We start from the raw sequence: 19,824 nt of genomic DNA, 5'->3' as shown, positions 1-19,824 counted from the left end.
ATAGACTCAGAGGCTATTAGCTGTAGTAAAGCGTTGTTATATATTTGTACAACAATCCATTTGACTTTAAACAAGTGAAATGATCTCTCAACATAGCCAACGCACAGAAGCACATTCCTTGTGTCTGGCATTTATTGAAGTATGAAATTATGGTGTGTTGCCTTTTGGAGCTTTCTAATGTGTGCCTTTCTCTTTGTTTTCTCCAATATGTTTGTGTTAGTGACTGCTATAACTTTGACTTACCTGTTTATCATCAGCATTGCATCAGCAGAGTAGTGCAGTGTTACTGAGACCTTTCTCAAGGTATACTCCTCTTATTTGTCTGTTTCAAAGAAGTCCCCTGGATGCCTCGATAATCTTTTTTTCTAAATACTTTTCAAATGTGTCATAAAGATTGACAGCCTTAGTGTGACTTTATTTGACCTCAAATGTGAACAAAAAGCTGATATGCTAGCATAAAAGTTCTGATTTTGATGCAGTTACTAAAGATTCAGACCAGCTTTCTGACAACTCCTGCTGTCCGGGTAATAGAGTACATCTCCAGTACTGGCCTGCGCAGCAGTCTGTTCATTTCTGTGTAATTTTCAAAACACTTTTGTGCAGGAAGAGTTAGTGTTTCGGTTGCTAACATGCTTCATTAGTAAAGATAAACTAAGCCAAGCCGGCAGACGGATGGAGTCTGACAAAGCAGATGAAAAATGTCTGTGTCAAGAGATTGAGTGGAGACAGGTGGTGAATTTAGGTCCAGATGAGGTGATGGCATCTTCAGCTGATATGGTCCATTTCATTCATTTGGCCAAATGCTAACCTCATTTAAGCTTTTTTGGCTGCCTTTAAAAACAAAAAAAATACTAGTTCTATTCAGGCTTGCTGGGGATGCCCTTGAGCAGGTTTGATCCTTACTGTTCACAGCATGAAAAACACAAACCATTATAGATGCAGGGGGAAAAAAATGCAGAATGTAACATTTCAAGATGAAATGGAAAATAATGAAAGAGTTAAAGACGAGACACACAAGAAATAGAAAAGAATAAGTGGGAAGGTAAAGTGTTTAAAGAAGGACAAAGAAAAGGGAGAGCTTGATGGAATTTAGGCTCAGAAAGATTGCCGAAAAAGAGACGATAAGAAAGAAATCTGAGAGAGTTCTCCTCTAATGGACGGAAAATGGGGGGCATGTTCATGACGGCTTCAGAGATGAAGAGGAGGAGGTGGAATAGCAGAGACAGAGGCGTAGACTGAGGAAATGACGATGACATCAAGGGAAGAGTGTAAGGTTGACTCATCTTCAACCAACATGATTTTGATCTTTCTATTGAGACAGAGACACAGTCACAGCACACAGCACGGCAACAGACACAAGTGTTAGACTGCACAGCTTTTAGATGGCTCTAAAGGGAAGGAAAATTGTGTTAATGGCTCCAAAACGCTTTTAACACACTCCTACTCACACAAGTTAGACTCCTGACTTCTTCATCTTAAATGTACGGCTTTGTTAACACTGTGAGGCCTCTGTTTGGGATGTAGGATGGGTAGAAATGGTGACTGAAAAGTGGAGTTATATCATGAAATGGGAAAACAAATTGGTGTGACAGATGTTAATGAAATCTGAAACAGAAATAAGGTTGACCATAATGTGTTAAACTTTAGCAGAAGACAATGACACTTTGCTATCAATACATCATAATTGTTGACTACTTTCTGAAGTTTACCGTTTTTACCGGGTACACAGTGTCCCCTAACTTTATAGTTTGGGGCACAAGCAGCTAAATCTATTTAAATCAACATGGAGAGTAAAAAGTCTCATTTCCTGTCTTCAAAAAGCAGCCAAGAGTGGAAATGCACTTTCATCACACAGGTCACAGCACATTTTATGTTTCAGACTTGCACTGTGTTTGCTCAAAGTGTTGTGTTTTAATTGTGTGGTGCCAATGTTATCTGCAAGTTTTGTGTTCCCTGCATGTTATGGGTATCAACAGCAGAATTTGTCGTTCACTGAGTTTTTCTCCCTGAAAAACCTCAGCCAGGTGAACTTGCGCAGCCACTCACCTCAAAAATAATTTCCTTCTTTTTTTTCCCACCATGACTGTTTCTTTACAAAACAAGTTGAAACCATTATCAGGATTTGTCTCCTCTGGCACACTAAGGTTTATTGAGGAGTAAGTAAGCACTAATAGTCCTCTTCACCTTTGTTCATTGTTTACAAAAGTTATGAGAAAGCTGGAGATAACCCCAAGACCTGCCTCCTTTCACAGATTAGCCAATCACAGTGGTCATTTGCACCCCAGCTCTCACAAACATTGGCTCGCCTTTTTCTCCTTTTTTCTTTTTTTGGAGTCAATGTGGGTAGGAAAACCAGCTCACTTGTGCATTTTTGCCAACAATTGGGCTGAATTGTCCAAAACAAACAATGTCTAACAATATTAACAAAAATAGAATAAATGTAGGCAAATTTACAGGTTGCACATGTGTGAGTAGATGGTAATTAAATTGACCCTTGAATATTCTAATCTGTTCTGATTTGTAGTCAAAGTCATTGAAACCATCCACATATCCTCTGGACACTGTATTCACAAAGACATATCCTGGCCACAGATAATGCTACATCAAATTTATAACATATTCCATTGACGTATTTGCCATTTAGGTTTATAATGACAGATGTTGTATTATTTTTTAAAGGGACAATCCAAGAAACTCAATAATTGAACAGCATCTTACTTATAGCAGTCAGCACAAGCTAAAACTACAAAATGTCTTGTAGTTTATACTTAGCTGCCAGTTGTCCCTCCTGCCCCCTCAGCTTTGGGGTAGGAGTAAGCAGAATCGTAAATAACGGAATGACAGGTGACAGACATTGCTTTCAATGTCTTCAAGAGTACAGGAGATAAAGCTGGACACTGCCCAATGGATGAGTTTCCTGAATGTTATCATGTTGCTGTTTAGATCAACAAGACCTCAAAGGATATCTGGAGTCTGAGTAACATCTTCACAATTAAAAATTTCCTCTTTCTGACGAAAGAAAACGTGATCACGTCCCGCCAGTCTCCCTCCTGAAGTGTCGGCTGACATGCAGGTCCAAGGCCAGCCATGACCGAAATAACATGGACATATCTGAGGACACTGAACCTGAGCCTGCTCCAATTCAGGATGCAACAGGAGTTTCTATCATGAACTTCAAACTGACAACCGATGCACATCTCCCAAATGTGGACCCAAGAAGGACAGCTTCTGCTACTCAGAAAAGAACAGCCAATCAACACGTTGTACTGAGGAAAGGAATTTCTTGTAGATCGTCTGGAACGCCCAACACCAGTATGTAAAGGAAGCTACTTAGTACTTGAGGGACAGGTCTTTTGGGGGGGGGGGGGTCCTTGAGATCCTTAGGGGGGGTTTCTTAGGGGTCCGGGTATTTTGAAGGTTTTTTTAGGGTTTGTAGAGGTTTTTTGAGGACCAAGGGACCTCACTTTGTTCAAGATGGCTTGGCTAATTGAACTCCTTGGCTGATTGGACTCCACGTCTTCTTCCTCAATAGTCTAATATCAAGGTATCAGAAAATCCAGTGATGAAGTATTTAGGCAGAGGAATAAGGGGCCCATTCCCACGAGGCCAGCAGGAGGCCTGAAGCACCAGAAAAAGTTACTACACACTTTTACATTCTCGTGTGTCTGACACTACACTTACTTGATTTTAATGTAAGGTAGTGATTGATGAATAATTGAAATCAAACAGTTTATTTTTATGCCCTTGTGATAACACTTTAAATCGAGAATGCCATTTACATGTCTTAACTACTATTAAAGAATAATTCTCTTTATTTTTGTGAAATAAATCACTCCAAGTACAGGACCTCTGATATCATCCAGCTCCTCGTTTCTGTACAGATATCTCACGTGTTTTACATGCATGTGACAGTTATAATCCTAGAAAACATGATTTTGAAAAACAGGCAACATAAACCATGAGAGGATATATCTCCCTTCCAGTAAACTCCAAATTATATAAACAAAATCCCTGGGTCGGGTTTTTGCTGAGTTATGAAAACTGGTGTGGAAGTTTCCACCATCATCAAAAACAGGTCAGACACTCAAAGTAAATTATGCAGCTGAGGGGCATCCAGGGCAGCCAGTCTGGACTGAGTTTTGTGACACTGTGAGTCCAAGTGTGTCTATCTGCTTGGCATAAAGTGCTTACGCTGGTGTGTCCATCACAGACTGCACACACTTTGCAGTATGAAGTGTGTGTGGGTATGTATCTGTACATTTTGCAGTTGTCTCAAGTCATGAGTTATGACAGTCAGAGCAAAGTGTCAGAGAACAGACTTCCTGTCATAATCTGACCATTTGGTACCTGCTGTATGACTCTCTCTCACACACAGTGAAGCAGAGACTGGTAAACAGCCTCTTTCAGCCACTGTGAGATGAAAAAATATCACATAGATCAATGATATTAAAATGTTCAAACGCACAAGGTCAAAGTCATGTTAAAAAGTAACAATTCAGACATGATTACAGATGTGTTTTGCAGCCTCATCCAAGAAACTGTCCTCAGGTGATGATGACTGAATGTAAGGTAATCAGACTGTATTGTAGATGTTAAATACATCTTCTGTTGAGCATGTCCTTCCAGCAGCACAATTCAGAGCAAATTAATATCTTCATTTTTCTCTCTGTCACTCCATGTCTGTCCTTGTCTTACAGCCACACTTTCTTAAGTCTGGCAGTCTTTCAATATGACTTTGTTCCAGTAAAAACAACAGCTAATGGCCTGTTTTCCAGACTAGTGCCGGCAACTTCTCCGTCATGATGATGGAATAGAGCACTAATTCTCAAAGAGCATGAGCAGATTTCTTTGTCCTCTACCGTCTCTTGCTTTCTGTATGGATTTGGCCCATACCTCAGTGAAAGCCTCGTCAAATAAATGATGCAGATGGTGAAGGGCAGATTGTTTTGCAGAGGGTGGTGTTGCTTGAAAGTTAGCAGTTCATGCTGGTTGTTTACGCAGAAGGTGAAGTTATGTCAGATTTGTTTGGCCTTGAAGATGCCTCTGATTTTCTGGAGCTGGCTTATTTGAGCAGGTTGTTCTGCAGTGTTTACTTCAAACTATTTATCTAGAGAGGAATGGTTATGAGTTTTAAATTGCCTAAGAGGTATTAAATGAGGGTTGTAATTCCTGCCTACACTCAATGAATAAAAAGCAATCTATTAATGTTTAACTTCACATATTAATATAAAAAGAGTTGGCTAATTTGTGGGCTCATGCCAGTGCTGTGTGTGAGAAGCCAACCTTTATTCCTTGGCAGTACTTATATAAATATATTTTTTGCAATAACCTTTTTCCTTTGCATTGAAACTTCATATTATCATCATGTTTAGACTTTCATAAGAAAGAAGGCTTTGGTTCACTTTTCTTACTAAAAAGCTGTTGAAATGCCGGGGGAAGGGGGAATTTACAGTTAAACAGGGTGTTTATTGAGGTTCACATTCTCGTAACACAAGTGGCTGTGTGTTTATCAAGCAATTCAAGGAAACAAGCATGGAGTGCTTAGGTATTAAAAAGTACCTGTGGATAAAGCCTGTGAGTGTGCAAGCTTGTGCAAATACCACAAACATCCCAGCTGTGGTTTATGAAGAGTAAATATTTCTTGCTTATTTAGATGTTTAGAGGTTTTTAAAAAAGAAGTTTCACACTTCCACTGGACAACCAGGTATTTCTCGACGGAGGCTGATTCAGTGGAACAAGTGACACATTTGCTCATTTGTTACCACAAACTCTGCTTACATAACACAGATGCATGGCGCTGAATCACCAACTAAAACATCTGGACAAGACATCAATGGAAAACCAAGTCGAGGTCAAGTTGTTTACACATCCAGTGAGAGATCTCAAAATATGCTGGCTGGTGTTTCAAATACATGAATAAAAAAAACCCCTCCTCAATATGTCACTATGAGCCTGACAGATGTTAAAGGTGCATAAATAACTATATATTTCATTACTTTATTTTTTATTTAGTTTGCTAACTGTTAGATATTATCATGCTGACACACTTATTGACACACCTCTAAGCCTTAGAAATCTGAAGGATGATATAAACAAAGGGTTGTGCAATTTAGATCCCCAACTTGTGCTACGTTGGGTTTGTCTCACCAGAAGGGTTACTACTTGGCATAACCACCCATTCACTATGTATCATTTTGCTTATGACAACAACATACATAAGAGGTTGTTACAAGATATTGATTCAAAGAAGATTTTATTCATTTGAATAACTAACTTAACAGATAAATAGATAAATAAATACATAATTAAATCTTAATAAAATATTCTTACAAGCCTTCTTACAAATAATTTACCATTAAACTTAACATCGGCTATTGGTAATAACTTTAGCCTGCTTGTTTGTTATAGTTTACATTACTCTGAGCACCGAAGGTTATGTCAGAGTATATAAAAAATTTAACAGAAATACTAAAGTGGACATTTCCCTCCTTATTTAGTTTGCAGGTCTTTGTTGGCACTCATTGAAACATAGCTGATGCAAACATCACAACTGTTTAGTTTAGCCTGTAGCAAGCAGAAACTTTGAAAAGCACTCACCAGCTTCGCTTCTGTTGCTTGGATTGTGTAACAGGAAGGTATCCCATTCTTCCCAATCACAGAGTATTTCATAGCAGAATTTTTTGTGGTGCTCTCACATCTGTGCACAGTAACTGTTGTTATTACACTGCAAAAAACTGAAATCTTATCAAGTGTTTTTGCCTTTTTTAAAGTAAAAATTGTCTTATTATACTCGATATGAGCCACTTTCAATTTATCAATCCAGAAAAATGTCTTGTTTCAAGTTATCAGAGTACAAAAATGAGGTTTGGATCGCTTGTAACCAGTAAAAAAATCTGCCAATGGAACAAGAAAAAATTGCTTGAAAATTTCCTTGAGACTAGAATAATGTCTTAATACAAGTAACTTTTCTCTTGTTCCATTGGCCGATTTTTCTACTGGTTACGAGCAATTTAGACCTCACTTTTGTCCTTAAATAACTTTAAACAAGACATTTTTCTGGATTGGTCATGTGAATTTGTCTCATATTGAGTCTAAAAAGGAATTTTCTACTGAAAATAAGACAAAAACACTTGATAAGATTTCAGTTTTTGCAGTGTATACCAGCCTGAGATGGAAGTTAAGATTCTTGCCACTTTGTTCACCAAGTGTGAGAGCTTACGAAATGTAGCAGCCCTGTCACAGTGTCAACAGGCAGAGTGGAGCTGTTGTTTGATATAACATACTTAGGTTGTACCTGATGTAGCTTTAGCTTTTTGGAACAAATAGCTATTGCTATGGGGTTTTGACCAATCAAAAAACAAGTTCTTGACAGTACCTGATAATGAGGTGCATTACAGATATTGAAAATCAACATGCTTGCAAATGCATGCAAAAATTGATATTTAGGTTGCTGAATGAAAAAATCTCTGTCCTGTTTTAATTCAAAGTGTTGTCAGGCATTGACATAATGGCAATTGGAATTTATTGTAACTAAACATCTGACTCTTTCAGTATCAGTAGGGTGGCTTCCTGTGGTTGTCTTATCTTTAATAAATTCCTTTTCTCTGACCTGATGAAACTACAGCAAACTTATCTCCACAGAATAACTATGATCTCTCCCAGTGAAACATTTCACATCTTCTGTGTTCCAATAATGTGATAAGGAACAGTGTGTGTGTGTGTGTGCTTGTGTGTGTGTGTGTGTGGGTGTGCTTGTGTGCGTGTGTTGTCAGATGTTCTTTGTACCCTTCACCACCATATGTTTCCTGTTTTTGCACCATGTTACATCTAACTAACCCCACATCTCCCAGAAAGCTTGCTCTTACACTCACACACACACACACACACACACACACACACACACACACACACACACACACACTCACACACACACACACACACACACACACACACACACACACACACACACACACACACACACACACACACACACACACACACACACACACACACACAGAGGACACAAAATAATTTATGATTCACAGACTAACCACAGTCTACACACCTTCCTGCTTGGAGCAGTCGTTGGGTTAAATTTGTCTCTCTCTGTGTAATGCTGTTTTCCAGGAGCTGTTATTTTGTCTTTTCATGTTTGTTTTTTTTTCAATATCAACTGTGTTACCTCAAATCTATTTAAAAAGATGGCTCAGTGTGTGTGTGTGTCATTGATGTGGCCGATGAGAGGGCTCAGGTGTTTCATAGTCATCTGGGGGGTTGTGAGCTGTTGGAGGGACAGTGCTGGCTAACCAAAGAAAGAGGGTGATCAGGGTTACCTTGGGTTCTTGTCTCAGGGTTAGATGGAAATAGTTTGTTTTGAATGAGTGACATTTAATAAAGTGGCAAGTGTAGACCTGTGCACAGCCTGCACGGGCTTACGAGGCACCATTAGCTTTTGCCGTCTAGAATATCTTGTTTTAAGATATTAAAACACAAAAATTACGCCTGAACTGGTTGAAAGGAGTAAAATAATAATAATAAAAGAATGGGGTAAGAAAAAAAATCTTTGTCAACATCCATGAAATAAGAATAATGTCTCAATACAAGTATTTAAAAAAAGTAATTCTCATACCATTTGCATATTTTTCTTTTTACACTCTTTATAAGCAATTTCAGGCATCACTTTTGTAATTTGATTGATTAAAACAAAATACTTTATTGAAAGATAGGTTCTATATACCAGGGATGAATCCAGACAGGTGGCCAGGGATGGTAAATCCCCTCTCTTGTTATCTGATTGGTCCCCTTGGTGCCACCATGGACTGTATAATAAATGGACGTAGTCTCCCCGAATATCCTTTTAACTGTTGAGTTAGAAAAAGAGTGTGCTGATTGTGAAATTACTGATCCAGACAGGAGATGTTTTTTGAACCAGGCTGTAAAAAGGTGTATTTCTGCTGTGAAAATGTCTTCCTTTATTTGCTTGTTGTGTCTGTGACTTCCGGTACTTCCTGGGCCCTGTTCTACGAAGCAGGATTACTGCCTAGCGAGGTAGCTTTGAGGATAGGTTCCGGATTCCCTGTTCTACGACACGGGATCACTCCTCAGCGAGGCGAGTCTCCATGGCAACATACGCTGAACGGCTAACCTGCCCCGGGGCAGGTTAGGTTCCAGATTGAACTCGCAGACTATAAAAACCCCGCCCACTGACCAATGAGCCCTCACGAAAAAATGGGTCGTCCATTCTTAGAGGATCCCGTGGACATCAGAGCCCGACCCACTCACTTTTTCAGATGACCACCTTTATGAAAGTTACCGGTTTTCCAGGTAGGGGTTGGTACTACATGACACTTTCTACAAGTAGTTAAAGGGAATGAAGAACTCTCATTGCCGTAATAAGATCTTCAATGCCAACACTTCTGTTCCATGACAATATTTTATTGCCCGTATTAAAATTGTGACAGGAATTCATGTAGGGCTCATGTGGGCTACAAATCACACAAAAAATGTAAACACGATAGGAATGAAAAAATGAATAAATTAATCTAAGAAATAAATTAGGTATGTTGCATGTTACAATAAAAGTGCATGGTGAACAGTGCTATTTCAGGATGATAAAGGCACAAGAGATTTTTTTGTACTACACTTACGCATTTAGACTGTCAGCAATTTTCTGCCAGCACTCCTTCCGTGCTTTAGCAGCGGCGACGGTGTTGCTTTTAACGTTAATTACATGTTTCTCCTTGTCATACTTCCTCATGATCACCTCCTGCTCCTCCTGTGTGAAGTATGCGGTCCTTTTCTCTCCGGCCTGCTCTGACGCTCCAGACTGCTCCATGTTCGTGATTGGTCAGATGCAGCGGGCTCCGCCTTATATGGGTGCACGCACTCATTGCCTGGCTGGATCCACTTATGAGGTTGATAACCAGCGTCGTAAAACCGCGTAGCGAGACCGCCAGCTACCGTGCTCAGTTCAGCGAGGTAGCTCCAACGCTATCTCGCTAGACTGAACTTGCTTCGTAGAACAGGGCCCAGAGCCAGCCTCAAAAGGACACAGAAACAGCAGATTAGCTCTTCAGCAGTGTCTCATGTTTTTAGACCGGAGGTTGCCACTCGGGTGCTACTCAAAGATCCTGAACTTCGTCTGGTTATTTCTTCATTGTGGGACTTGAAGTAATACATAGTAATGTACTGAATATAAGTAATGTAAGCAGATTTGTCTTGGAATAAATAATGAATGAGTGCTTCATTACTTTCTAGTTGGGATGCCTGTGTCCATAGGTTTGGACACGCCCCTGCTTCAATGAAAGTGGAATCAATCAATTAATAAGTCTTTATTTGTAAAGTGCCAAATCATAACAAACGTTATCGCAAGACACTTTACAAAAACATTCACAGGTCTAGACCCGTTAATGTTAATAAAATTTTATTAGCAGAAACCCAACATCAAGACAAGATGAGAAGTCTTATCTTATGTTAATCCACCATGAGTACAGGACTTTGCAGCATTTAGCAAATTACAATGGCAAGAAAAAACTTCCCTTTAATTGGCAGAAACCTCAGACAGATCCAGACTCATGTTAGACAGACATCTCCCTTAACTATGTTGGGGAGAGACAGATAGAGAATCAAATGACATGGAATAAACAGGAATCATGCTTGCCTCCTCACTCATAGCTGTGACTCAGTGTCTACTAACGCTCCACTGTGTGTGTGTGTGTGTGTGTGTGTGTGAGACACCATGCGAGATCCAGTAGTTCCACAAAGCAAACCCGACTCGAATATGTCACTTGGGAGGTAAAGCCCTTAATCTCATTTAAATGCGGCTCAAATCTGTGTTTTTCTGTCTTCTTCTTTGCACTTTTCAGGGCTTTAGTGTGCAATCACTTTGTGTGTCTGTTTAGCCTGTGAAGAGTTTCATGTGTTTATTTGAGTATACTCTGTTTGCTACAAGAGAGAAAAAGAGTGTGTGTGTGTGTGTGTGTGTGTGTGTGTGTGTGTGTGTGTGTGTGTGTGTGTGTGTGTGTGTGTGTGTGTGTGTGTGTGTGTGTGTGTGTGTGTGTGTGTGTGTGTGTGGGTAAGCTCTTTAAGCTTGTGCACCAGGTAATTCAGGTAATTGAATAGTCTGTAAGAATAAAGTGCGCCATGAGGTTCCCGTGCTGCCAGAACAAACTCTTTTACAGCTAATACCTTCCTACACACACACACACACACACATGCGCGCAGACACAGCAGTGAATCAGCTCCATCAAATTAAAGTGACTCCAGTGCCTCAGGGCTTGTGTTATTTGTTTCTTCCTGCACCCGTCCCCTCCCCATTCCTCTGCTCTGTTCTTCCTCTCAATACGATGCTTCAATTTCACAAACCCGAGTTTTCCAGGAACAGAGATTTGAAGTTATAAGTAAAATTTTAGGAATCTTCAACAGTGTTCCATGAGTTCAAGGATAATTTAATATAGGCATAAAGCACAAATGCTGATCCATTCTGTCAGTTGTAGGTAAAGGCAGCCATTCTCTGCAGTATTTCTCAAAGAGTTGGAGTCACTCCTTGGATTGTAACATGGAAAACCTCACTCCAAGACACACGCACATCAGTGCTCAACTTGCACTTAAAGTTAATCATTTATTTAATAGAACAGTTTGGATCTGAGAATGTCATTTTTATTGGACTGTTTTAGATGTGTGAGCAAAGACTCACAAGTGAGACTGTCCTTTTTCTCCTTATGTCTGCAGATCCCACACATACAGTCTTTTTCCATAATTCAAAAGAAATATCTAATATTCATACCTAAATGAAAACTGTTCTATAATGTAGTGTGAAAGAGGGGGAAGATGGGAGCAAGGGACAAGAGACAGGAGGGGCCTGAAGGTCAGGAAGAGCTGGTAAGTGGTGGGGCATGTGGACATGTTTGAGCTAGTTTGGAAAATAAATGGGCAAAAAAAATTGGAAAAGATTCAGTCAGAGGGAAGAAGACAGATTAGAGGGTGGTGTCAAATCTTCACCCACACATTTCTAAACAAACGTCAAACAGCTCTTATTCTTGGAGCCAAGGTGTTTTAGCTGTGTTTTTTTCTAATTCTTGTTAAAATTATGATGTGACTGGTGAAATTTGGATGCATAAAAAAATCTGTCTTTGCATGTGTAACGCAGGCCAGCTCTGTCTCCCTGCATCGTGTCTCAGTCATGGGTCATATTCTCACCATTCTTTCCTACACGCCTCAGTGACTTCATCTGCTCTCCTCCACCTCCTCATCATCTGTCTGTGTGTCGATTTTTCTACGTCTGTCTGTGTCTCTACACCTCTTATTCTGTCTCCAGGCTTTCTCCTCTGCTGCTACGTGTTTGCTTCTATCTATAAATTCCCTTCATTTGTCTCCCTTAACTCTTCCTGGCCAGCAACATCCTTCTCTGCCAAGTTTAACATCCTTCTTCATGTCTCCATGTCTTTTTGGTCAGTTCATCAGCCCTGTCCATTCTAACACTGTCCATCCTGATTAACTTTGCTGGGCCTCCACCCTCTCTGACATCATGCTTCAAGTTTTTCCTATTGCCCAATTTTTACCACACAGAAAAGTCTTGCTTCATTTTTGATAGATAATGTGTTAGAAGTGGGAGAATTCAGTCAGAGCCTAACTAGGCATGCATTTCTGCAACATATTTCAACAGCTGGAGACACGACAGATGACCAATAGGACAAGAGAAACCTTTTTAATTTCATGGCCCACTTTTGAATAGTTTATCCTGTTTGATCATAATCTATAAGTGAGCTAAGCTGTTGTGAAGGTTAGTTAACTATAACCTCTCTAAAGTAGAGCTACTGTGTCTTTCTGAGGATTTATGCTGACCCTCTTGTACCCACGTAGTTGCTTTATACGATTTGCAGCTCACTAAACCCCATGTTTCTTACTCTGGTGTTTTAGAAGACTGTTGCTGTAAAAACTCCTGTCTCTTTTAGGTTCAACAAACCCCCTTCCCTCTGACTGGCCAGCCCTCTGTGAACTTTTGGGTGCAGAGATAGAATAGAATAGAATAGAATAGAATAGAATAGAATAGAATAGAATAGAATAGAATAGAACTTTATTGTCATTGTAACAAGTACAACGAAACTGAAGTCACAGCAGCAATCAAAAAAAACAAAAGTAAAAAAAAGTGTATAGAAAGTGCAAAAAGGTTCAAAAGAAAATAGATGATGACAGCTTGTCCATCATTCTCCAGTTCAGTCAGCCTCCACCTCCACACGGTCCAGAACTGAGCTTCTTCAGTCATGCTCCATCCTGTCTGCTCACAGCAGGTGAAGCTCTTCCAATGTGGTGTTTGTGTCTGATGTTAGCTCTGCTAGCCATGTCTGTGAATAGCATGATGCTACTCTCTCCTCTGGTATTCCCTCTGTTGCTGGGTTAGCACAGCTAGCTCGTCCATCTTGTTGAAGATAGATCTTATGTTCCCAATAACAATGGATGGAAGGACAGGTCCATGTCGTCACTTCTTGGCTCACACCTGAGAACCAGCACGTCGTCCTCGCCTCCTCCTCCTCACCTTGTGGGAAGACAACTGGCCTTACACCAGTTAGCATTGACATGCTACATGCTGCTAACAGTTGAGTTCACATGTAAACAACACAGCCATGGTTACATGTAGGATCTCCAGATAAACACAGGAGAAAAAGTAATAAAAATATAACTGAAGCCACAAAAAGTTTGGTGTCCATGACCAACAATAGGCCCTACAAAGTAATGATCCACTCCAAATACAAACATAACGAAAAAGAGATGAAAAAATTTACAAGAAACGGACAAAGAAGAAAGAGCTGCTGCAAAAGGCAGCCATAGCCAACAGGGCAGCACTTAACAACAATATGCAATAAGCAAAGATATGGGCTGACCTTGGTGTTTGAGGCCTGCCACTCTGAGGTGTCATGAACCAGTTTAAAGATCCTCATGAGACAATCTCATAGTGAAAATCATAAAGTTGTTTTAGAACAAACCTTTTTTGTTTAACAACAGATCCAAGAGATTTCTACAGCAATGTTGCAGTTTGAAAATCTGCAGTGTGGACATCTAGTGTTGTATTTATATTTAAACATGGGAAGGCATCAAAACATTTTTTAACTACCTTTGGAGTTGTAACAAAAATGGTCAAGAAAAAATGTTCTTCTCTGCCATCCTCCTTAAATAGATGTTGAATATTTTGAATGGTGTAAAACCCTGTTCTGGCTTTTGCTTATAGAATCCTGTCCTCATGCTCCTATAGCTACTTTCACATTTCAAGCATGCAATTGTGCCATGAAGCAGCTCAGCCCTCACCTCTGCATTGTACTTTTATATTAATCTCGCTACAGCACAATAATGGACTCCTTAAATGCACTGCAGGAAGGTACACACAATGGGAGCTACACACACACACACACACACACACACACACACACACACACACACACACACACACACACACACACACACACACACACACACACACACTTAGACATGCAAACCAGGTGTTCCACCTTGCCTGCTCTGGCAGCTCACAGTGATCCAATCTTGCCTCTGTAATACCTCCTTTTATTTTTGTACCTCCAGTGCTTCTGGTACAGTGATGGAATCACGTGTTCTCACCATCAGGTCACTGAGACTTTTAATTCTGGAGGTGAGACACTTTAAGCACATAGTTATCGCGCCTTCACCCAGCAATTTGTGAAGGGCTGATGTCTCGAGTTCAGTCATCCAACCTGAAGTTTTCATTTTCAGTATCAGATCTCCATCTCTTTATCAACCAATATGTGATATTTTAGGAAAACTTTGAAAATTACACAATGCTATCCATTAAAGAAAGGGCGGGGCAAGAAAAAAACGGCTTATTGCTTGGTCAACTGTAGCGGTTGTGGCTCAGTGGTTGAGTCAGTCATGGCTTGCTGAGCCAAATGATCTGGATTTTTGAAGTTGTAGTAAGTTTGGAATTCAAGAAGTTTGTGGAACTTTTTGGATTTCATCTTTTACTGGTCTTGGATCATAGAGTCACTTTCCTTTCAGAGTAGGATGAGAGCTGATTGTCAGACTTTGTACAGGATGAAAAATTAAATTAATGCTCTGTAAATTTTGAACACAATTAACAGATAATGTATCCATTATCAAGAAATAATGGATAATAGAGTTATTTTTTTTGTTAACCATGCTTCTGGTCATCCTTTTTTATTGATGTTCAATCTTTATTTTATCTTCATCACTTGTGCCATGACAAAAGTTCCACTTTAACGGAACACAGTTTCTTCTGTGTGTGAATCTGTTTTTTAGTGTCCATCAAAACCCTTTCTTTTTAATCAAATCCCCGAATCTTCAAATCTGGCTGGAAAAGTTTTTTCTGGCTGTGGGTCAAGTATCACATTTTTGAATATCATCCACTCCAACACAATTTCCACTGTAGTAGTAGCCACACACTATGATAAAGGCTTCTTCTTCTTCTTCTTTGTCTACACTCTGCATGGTTGCAAGTAGCAACTAGTGTGATGAACTGCTTCTGCTCCCTACTAGGAACCAATGACTTAAATGGCATGGCAGGCTGCAAACTTCACAAACCAATATTTCAACAGGAAACGCCAGGTATATTTCACCAAATATAAATACCCAATAAAAATATATATAAAAATATAGATTAAAATATAACAATACATGGCAAAATTATGTTCTCTTTTTTTACTTTATAAAATGTCCCACAAAACAAAACAAAATGGAAATGTGAGTCTTGACCAATGTCGGGTGAAAATCAACTGTTCAAAAAAACCCTCAGCGACAAAAGCAGAGAAACACGCCAACTTTCGATGTCATCAACGAGCAACCTGCAGCTACCCAAGGACCCACGCAACTCAGACTGTGACAACATAATGTAAATCAAATGAGCACAATCTCGTGAAAATCACCCAAAGTTATTTTTAGGCAATACAAGATAAAAAGAAATACTTTTGATTTCACCCAGTTCGTTTTGAATGTTAGGTAAGATTTTTTCTAACTTTGTTTAAATATATTCTGCACCTGGGGTTAACTCTGTGAGTTGTTAATACAAGATTGTCTGGTTATCAATAGAACTGAAACAATGACACTTATCAAAACGGCCTTTTGTCACCTTTGGCAGACATGGAACACCATAAGCACAGGTATTTTTCCTCTTCTTGCATCTCTTTTCACTCATTGAAACAGCTGCTCTTTGTCTTTGGTTCACCTGGTAGTTATTTGAACATGAGTGGTTTGATATTTGGTGAGCAGTCTGTAATAGATTTTCTGAATTATTTTGAAGTGATTCAAGAAGGAAAATGAGTGGAAGGTTTTATTAATGTTAGGAGCCAAACTAGTCCCTTCCACACGCCTGTAAAATAGAAAATTGACACTCTTCAACACTGTTTTTAGATAGCCACCATCAAAGAAAATGAAATGGGGAAAAAACATGACAAATGTGATATAAAATATATAGGAAGATAAAGGAAGACAAGCGAGAGATATAGACAGAGGTTTGAATAAAGCTCCTCAGATATTTCCCTCCATCTTTTATGGTTTCATTTCCTGCTTTCCTGGGTAACAGCAGGGTGGTGATTTGTCCTGATAAGAAAGACAATGGGCACAACATGGGACGGAGGGGATAAGGGGAAGGAGAAAAAGTCAATAAGAAGAAAATCAGGGGAACCAGACATTCATACAGTGGGAGGGTGTGAGACCGGCGTAAAAAAAGCACAGCCAAGACGGAAAGACGGATTAAACTACGGCTGGAGGAACAGAATCAGGTACAAAAAGGCCGTGCTGATTGTACTGATATATACTGTGTGTGGGTGTATTTTAATTTATGCATGATGTAGAGAAATGGAGCAAAAGAGAGAACGGTCCAATCTGTTGAACAAAGCAATTCTGTGTGTGTGTGTGTGTGTGTGTGTGTGTGTGTGTGTGTGTGTGTGTGTGTGTGTGTGTGTGTGCGTGAGAGAGAGAGAGAGAGAGAGAGAGAGGGGGAAAGATATGGAAAAGATAAGAAGCTACTGATAGACACACAAAATCAACGTTATACAAATGATGGCTGATCGTTCTTTCCGTATAGTTCTATATTTGGTCTAAATCTATTTACATCACATAGTCTTAACCCGCTGTGTCTCTGTGTCTCTATGTGGACCAGAAGAAAGGTCCTCTGAATTGTTCAGTCTTTTCATCTGCTCAGTGATGGACTGATCACTGGGACTCAGCAGTGCACTGCATGTGAGCGTATGTCTGATTGGCAGCTTGTTTGAGACAGACTGTTGTATATCGACTGTGGTACAGGAAGAGTTGCTACAGCAACCACTGAGACGGGAAACAGTCCTCAGATGTGTAGAAAAGATCAGAGTGAAAGGATATTTTAAAAATAAATGTTAGTTCAAAATGATGAAAACTGAAGTTATAATTACTTATAACTTCCCTTTACATAGTTCATGCTGTTCATTTCATGTTGGGGTTACAGTATTTTTCTTTAGGGTCATCATGTGTGTTGTGATGATTTGAAGACTTAAACTTTGATCTGAATATCTTGATAAAGTCCACTTTCTGTCTGACTAATTTTAAAGTGACAGCAACCCCAAGACCTTAACACTTATGTTCTATTTTTTTTTAACAAGTAGCCATGCTAATGGTAGCATTTTGTAAAAGCTCAGTTACTTACCAGGCTGCTGGAGTGAGTATACAATATTTCTCTTTTCTGTTGCTTTCACACACCAAACATAAATAAAATCCTTCGAAGACACAAAGACATTGAGCAAATGCTTTGGTGGATTACATGCTCAACACTCTTCTTGCTTCTTTAGTTTATTCATATGAGCAAAATTATATGAAGTTTATCAAAACATTCACACCACAAGAGCCAATCAGCATGTAGGTCCTCTGATGATTGAGTGTACAAACTGGCAGAAGTTCATTCATCTGTAAAATATGGGACAAATTGTTTGTTTTGTTCCTCAATTTCTGTGACACTACCTATTTTTACAGAAACTGGAATCAAAAAGGAGCTCTCTTTAAGAAAGTGAGGAGGTTGGACCATTTTCCAGCCAGATTCCAGCTGGCAAATAAGCACCGCCCCAAACAGCACAACTGTCTTCACCATATGATGTAGTGAGGCTTTGCTGTATGTAAGCAGATTAGGGTGATCAATTAAAAGACAGTGAAAATAAAGCAAGCTTAAAACATGAATTAATAGTCACTATAAAGAGTAGCTGTAGCATTTGCTGAGGCTGTATCAATAAAATAAAAGAGTGCTTGATTGAAATTGCAATCATGAATCCATTACAGATGTGAAAATTTAAAAATCTGTTGAAATCAATGTTTTTCCAGTCTTTGTCAACTTTTATATGAAAGTTTATAAACAACTAAACCACTGCCCACTTTTTCAACTTTTCAGCAATTTATTTTGTGATATTTTCTCACTGATGGCATTCCTCCAGTTTGGAACACATCAACCAGGCCAGATACTTGTAACTGTATCATTTTCCTGTGCCAAAAGCAGAAAATTGGGCACAAAACTGGCAGCTAGCATGGATTAAACTGTCAGAAAAAATCTAAACCAGCATTTTTAATAAGTTGATGCACACAAGTGTTCCCACCAACTCCGGGCAAAGCACTGTAATAAAAACTGAATGTGTAACTACACTGCTTTGGCTGAAATATTTACCACAGACTTACTGATGCAGATGATTCCTCTGTTGTTGTTCTGTTGTTGCCCACTGGATCACAGCAGTGTACAAGTGCTGCAGTTACTACAGATAGAAACAGTGAAATGAGGCTACAATTTGCTGACATCTGAATGTTTCAACATGTGCCCTGTCCTGAAATTATCAGTGAAACGTTTTAAAAGCACATTTTTGGTTCTTAAACGAATCAAAAACACTTTGGGCTTTAATGCGACACAAAGCAAAGCAGTATCATTTACATTTTCTGTTTTTACCCACATTCCCAATGTGACATATTCCCTGAGGCACAACACTTTTTACACTGTACAGGGCAGTGGCAATTGCTCTGAGACTGCAAGGGAAGCTCAGCTTCCCCTAAAATGTCCCCAAAAAAGTGATATGTTTATGCATTTCACTGACAAAATATGCGCTAGAATTCCTTCATCTTTTGTTCAGAATCAGCTACCTAACACAGGTAACTGGCTCGACCTCCTTCTCATTCATCCCTGCAGCGTCTCAGCGCTTTAACACAGTCGAACGCTGAGCGTCTTCTGACGTCAGTGGGGAAGCGTAGAGTGGGTTGTTCCACTGTGGAAACTAGACTGTCATTGGATAAACGCTGGGCTTTGTCCCGCCCATTGGACACTCAGCGTCTCTGGGGGTCAATGAGGCAGTGGGCTGGTCTGGATGCTCGGCTTCTTCATGATGATTGGATGATCTGTCTGAGGCCAAATCCTTTTTTGATTGACAGTGAAATGAGCCAATCAGCGATCTTGAAGGGATCGTCTGACTTTTATATTGAGTTGTTCTGGACTGATCCGGAGGCTTTCCCGATCCCCAGCGAGTTTACCTTTCCTAAAAATGACAAGTGCTGTGTTAATACCAATAAGCAGCTACAGCTACAGCTGCGGAGCTTCTCCCCCTGTCACTCACACTTACAGCCTGTCGTAGTCTTGCGTAGCAGCTCCAGCAGCTAGCAAGCTGGCACAGAGGGTAGAATTTACGTTTAAACAAATAAATAAATTTATAATGCAGGCTGGAAAAAATGAGCTTCCCCTTCTTGACTGACCAGCAGCTCCCACTGGTACAGGATATTAAATAAAAATGGTCTTGTATCATAGAAAACTACAGTCAAAAACCTGAAAAGGTAGTGGAGGCAGTA

Source organism: Halichoeres trimaculatus, unplaced genomic scaffold (genome assembly GCF_033239565.1).
Source record: "Halichoeres trimaculatus isolate MK-OKI-2021-1 unplaced genomic scaffold, fHalTri1.1 fHalTri1_scaffold_9, whole genome shotgun sequence".
Taxonomy (NCBI): domain Eukaryota; kingdom Metazoa; phylum Chordata; class Actinopteri; order Labriformes; family Labridae; genus Halichoeres; species Halichoeres trimaculatus.
The sequence above is the reverse complement of the archived record's forward strand: the minus strand, read 5'-3'. Positions refer to the sequence as shown.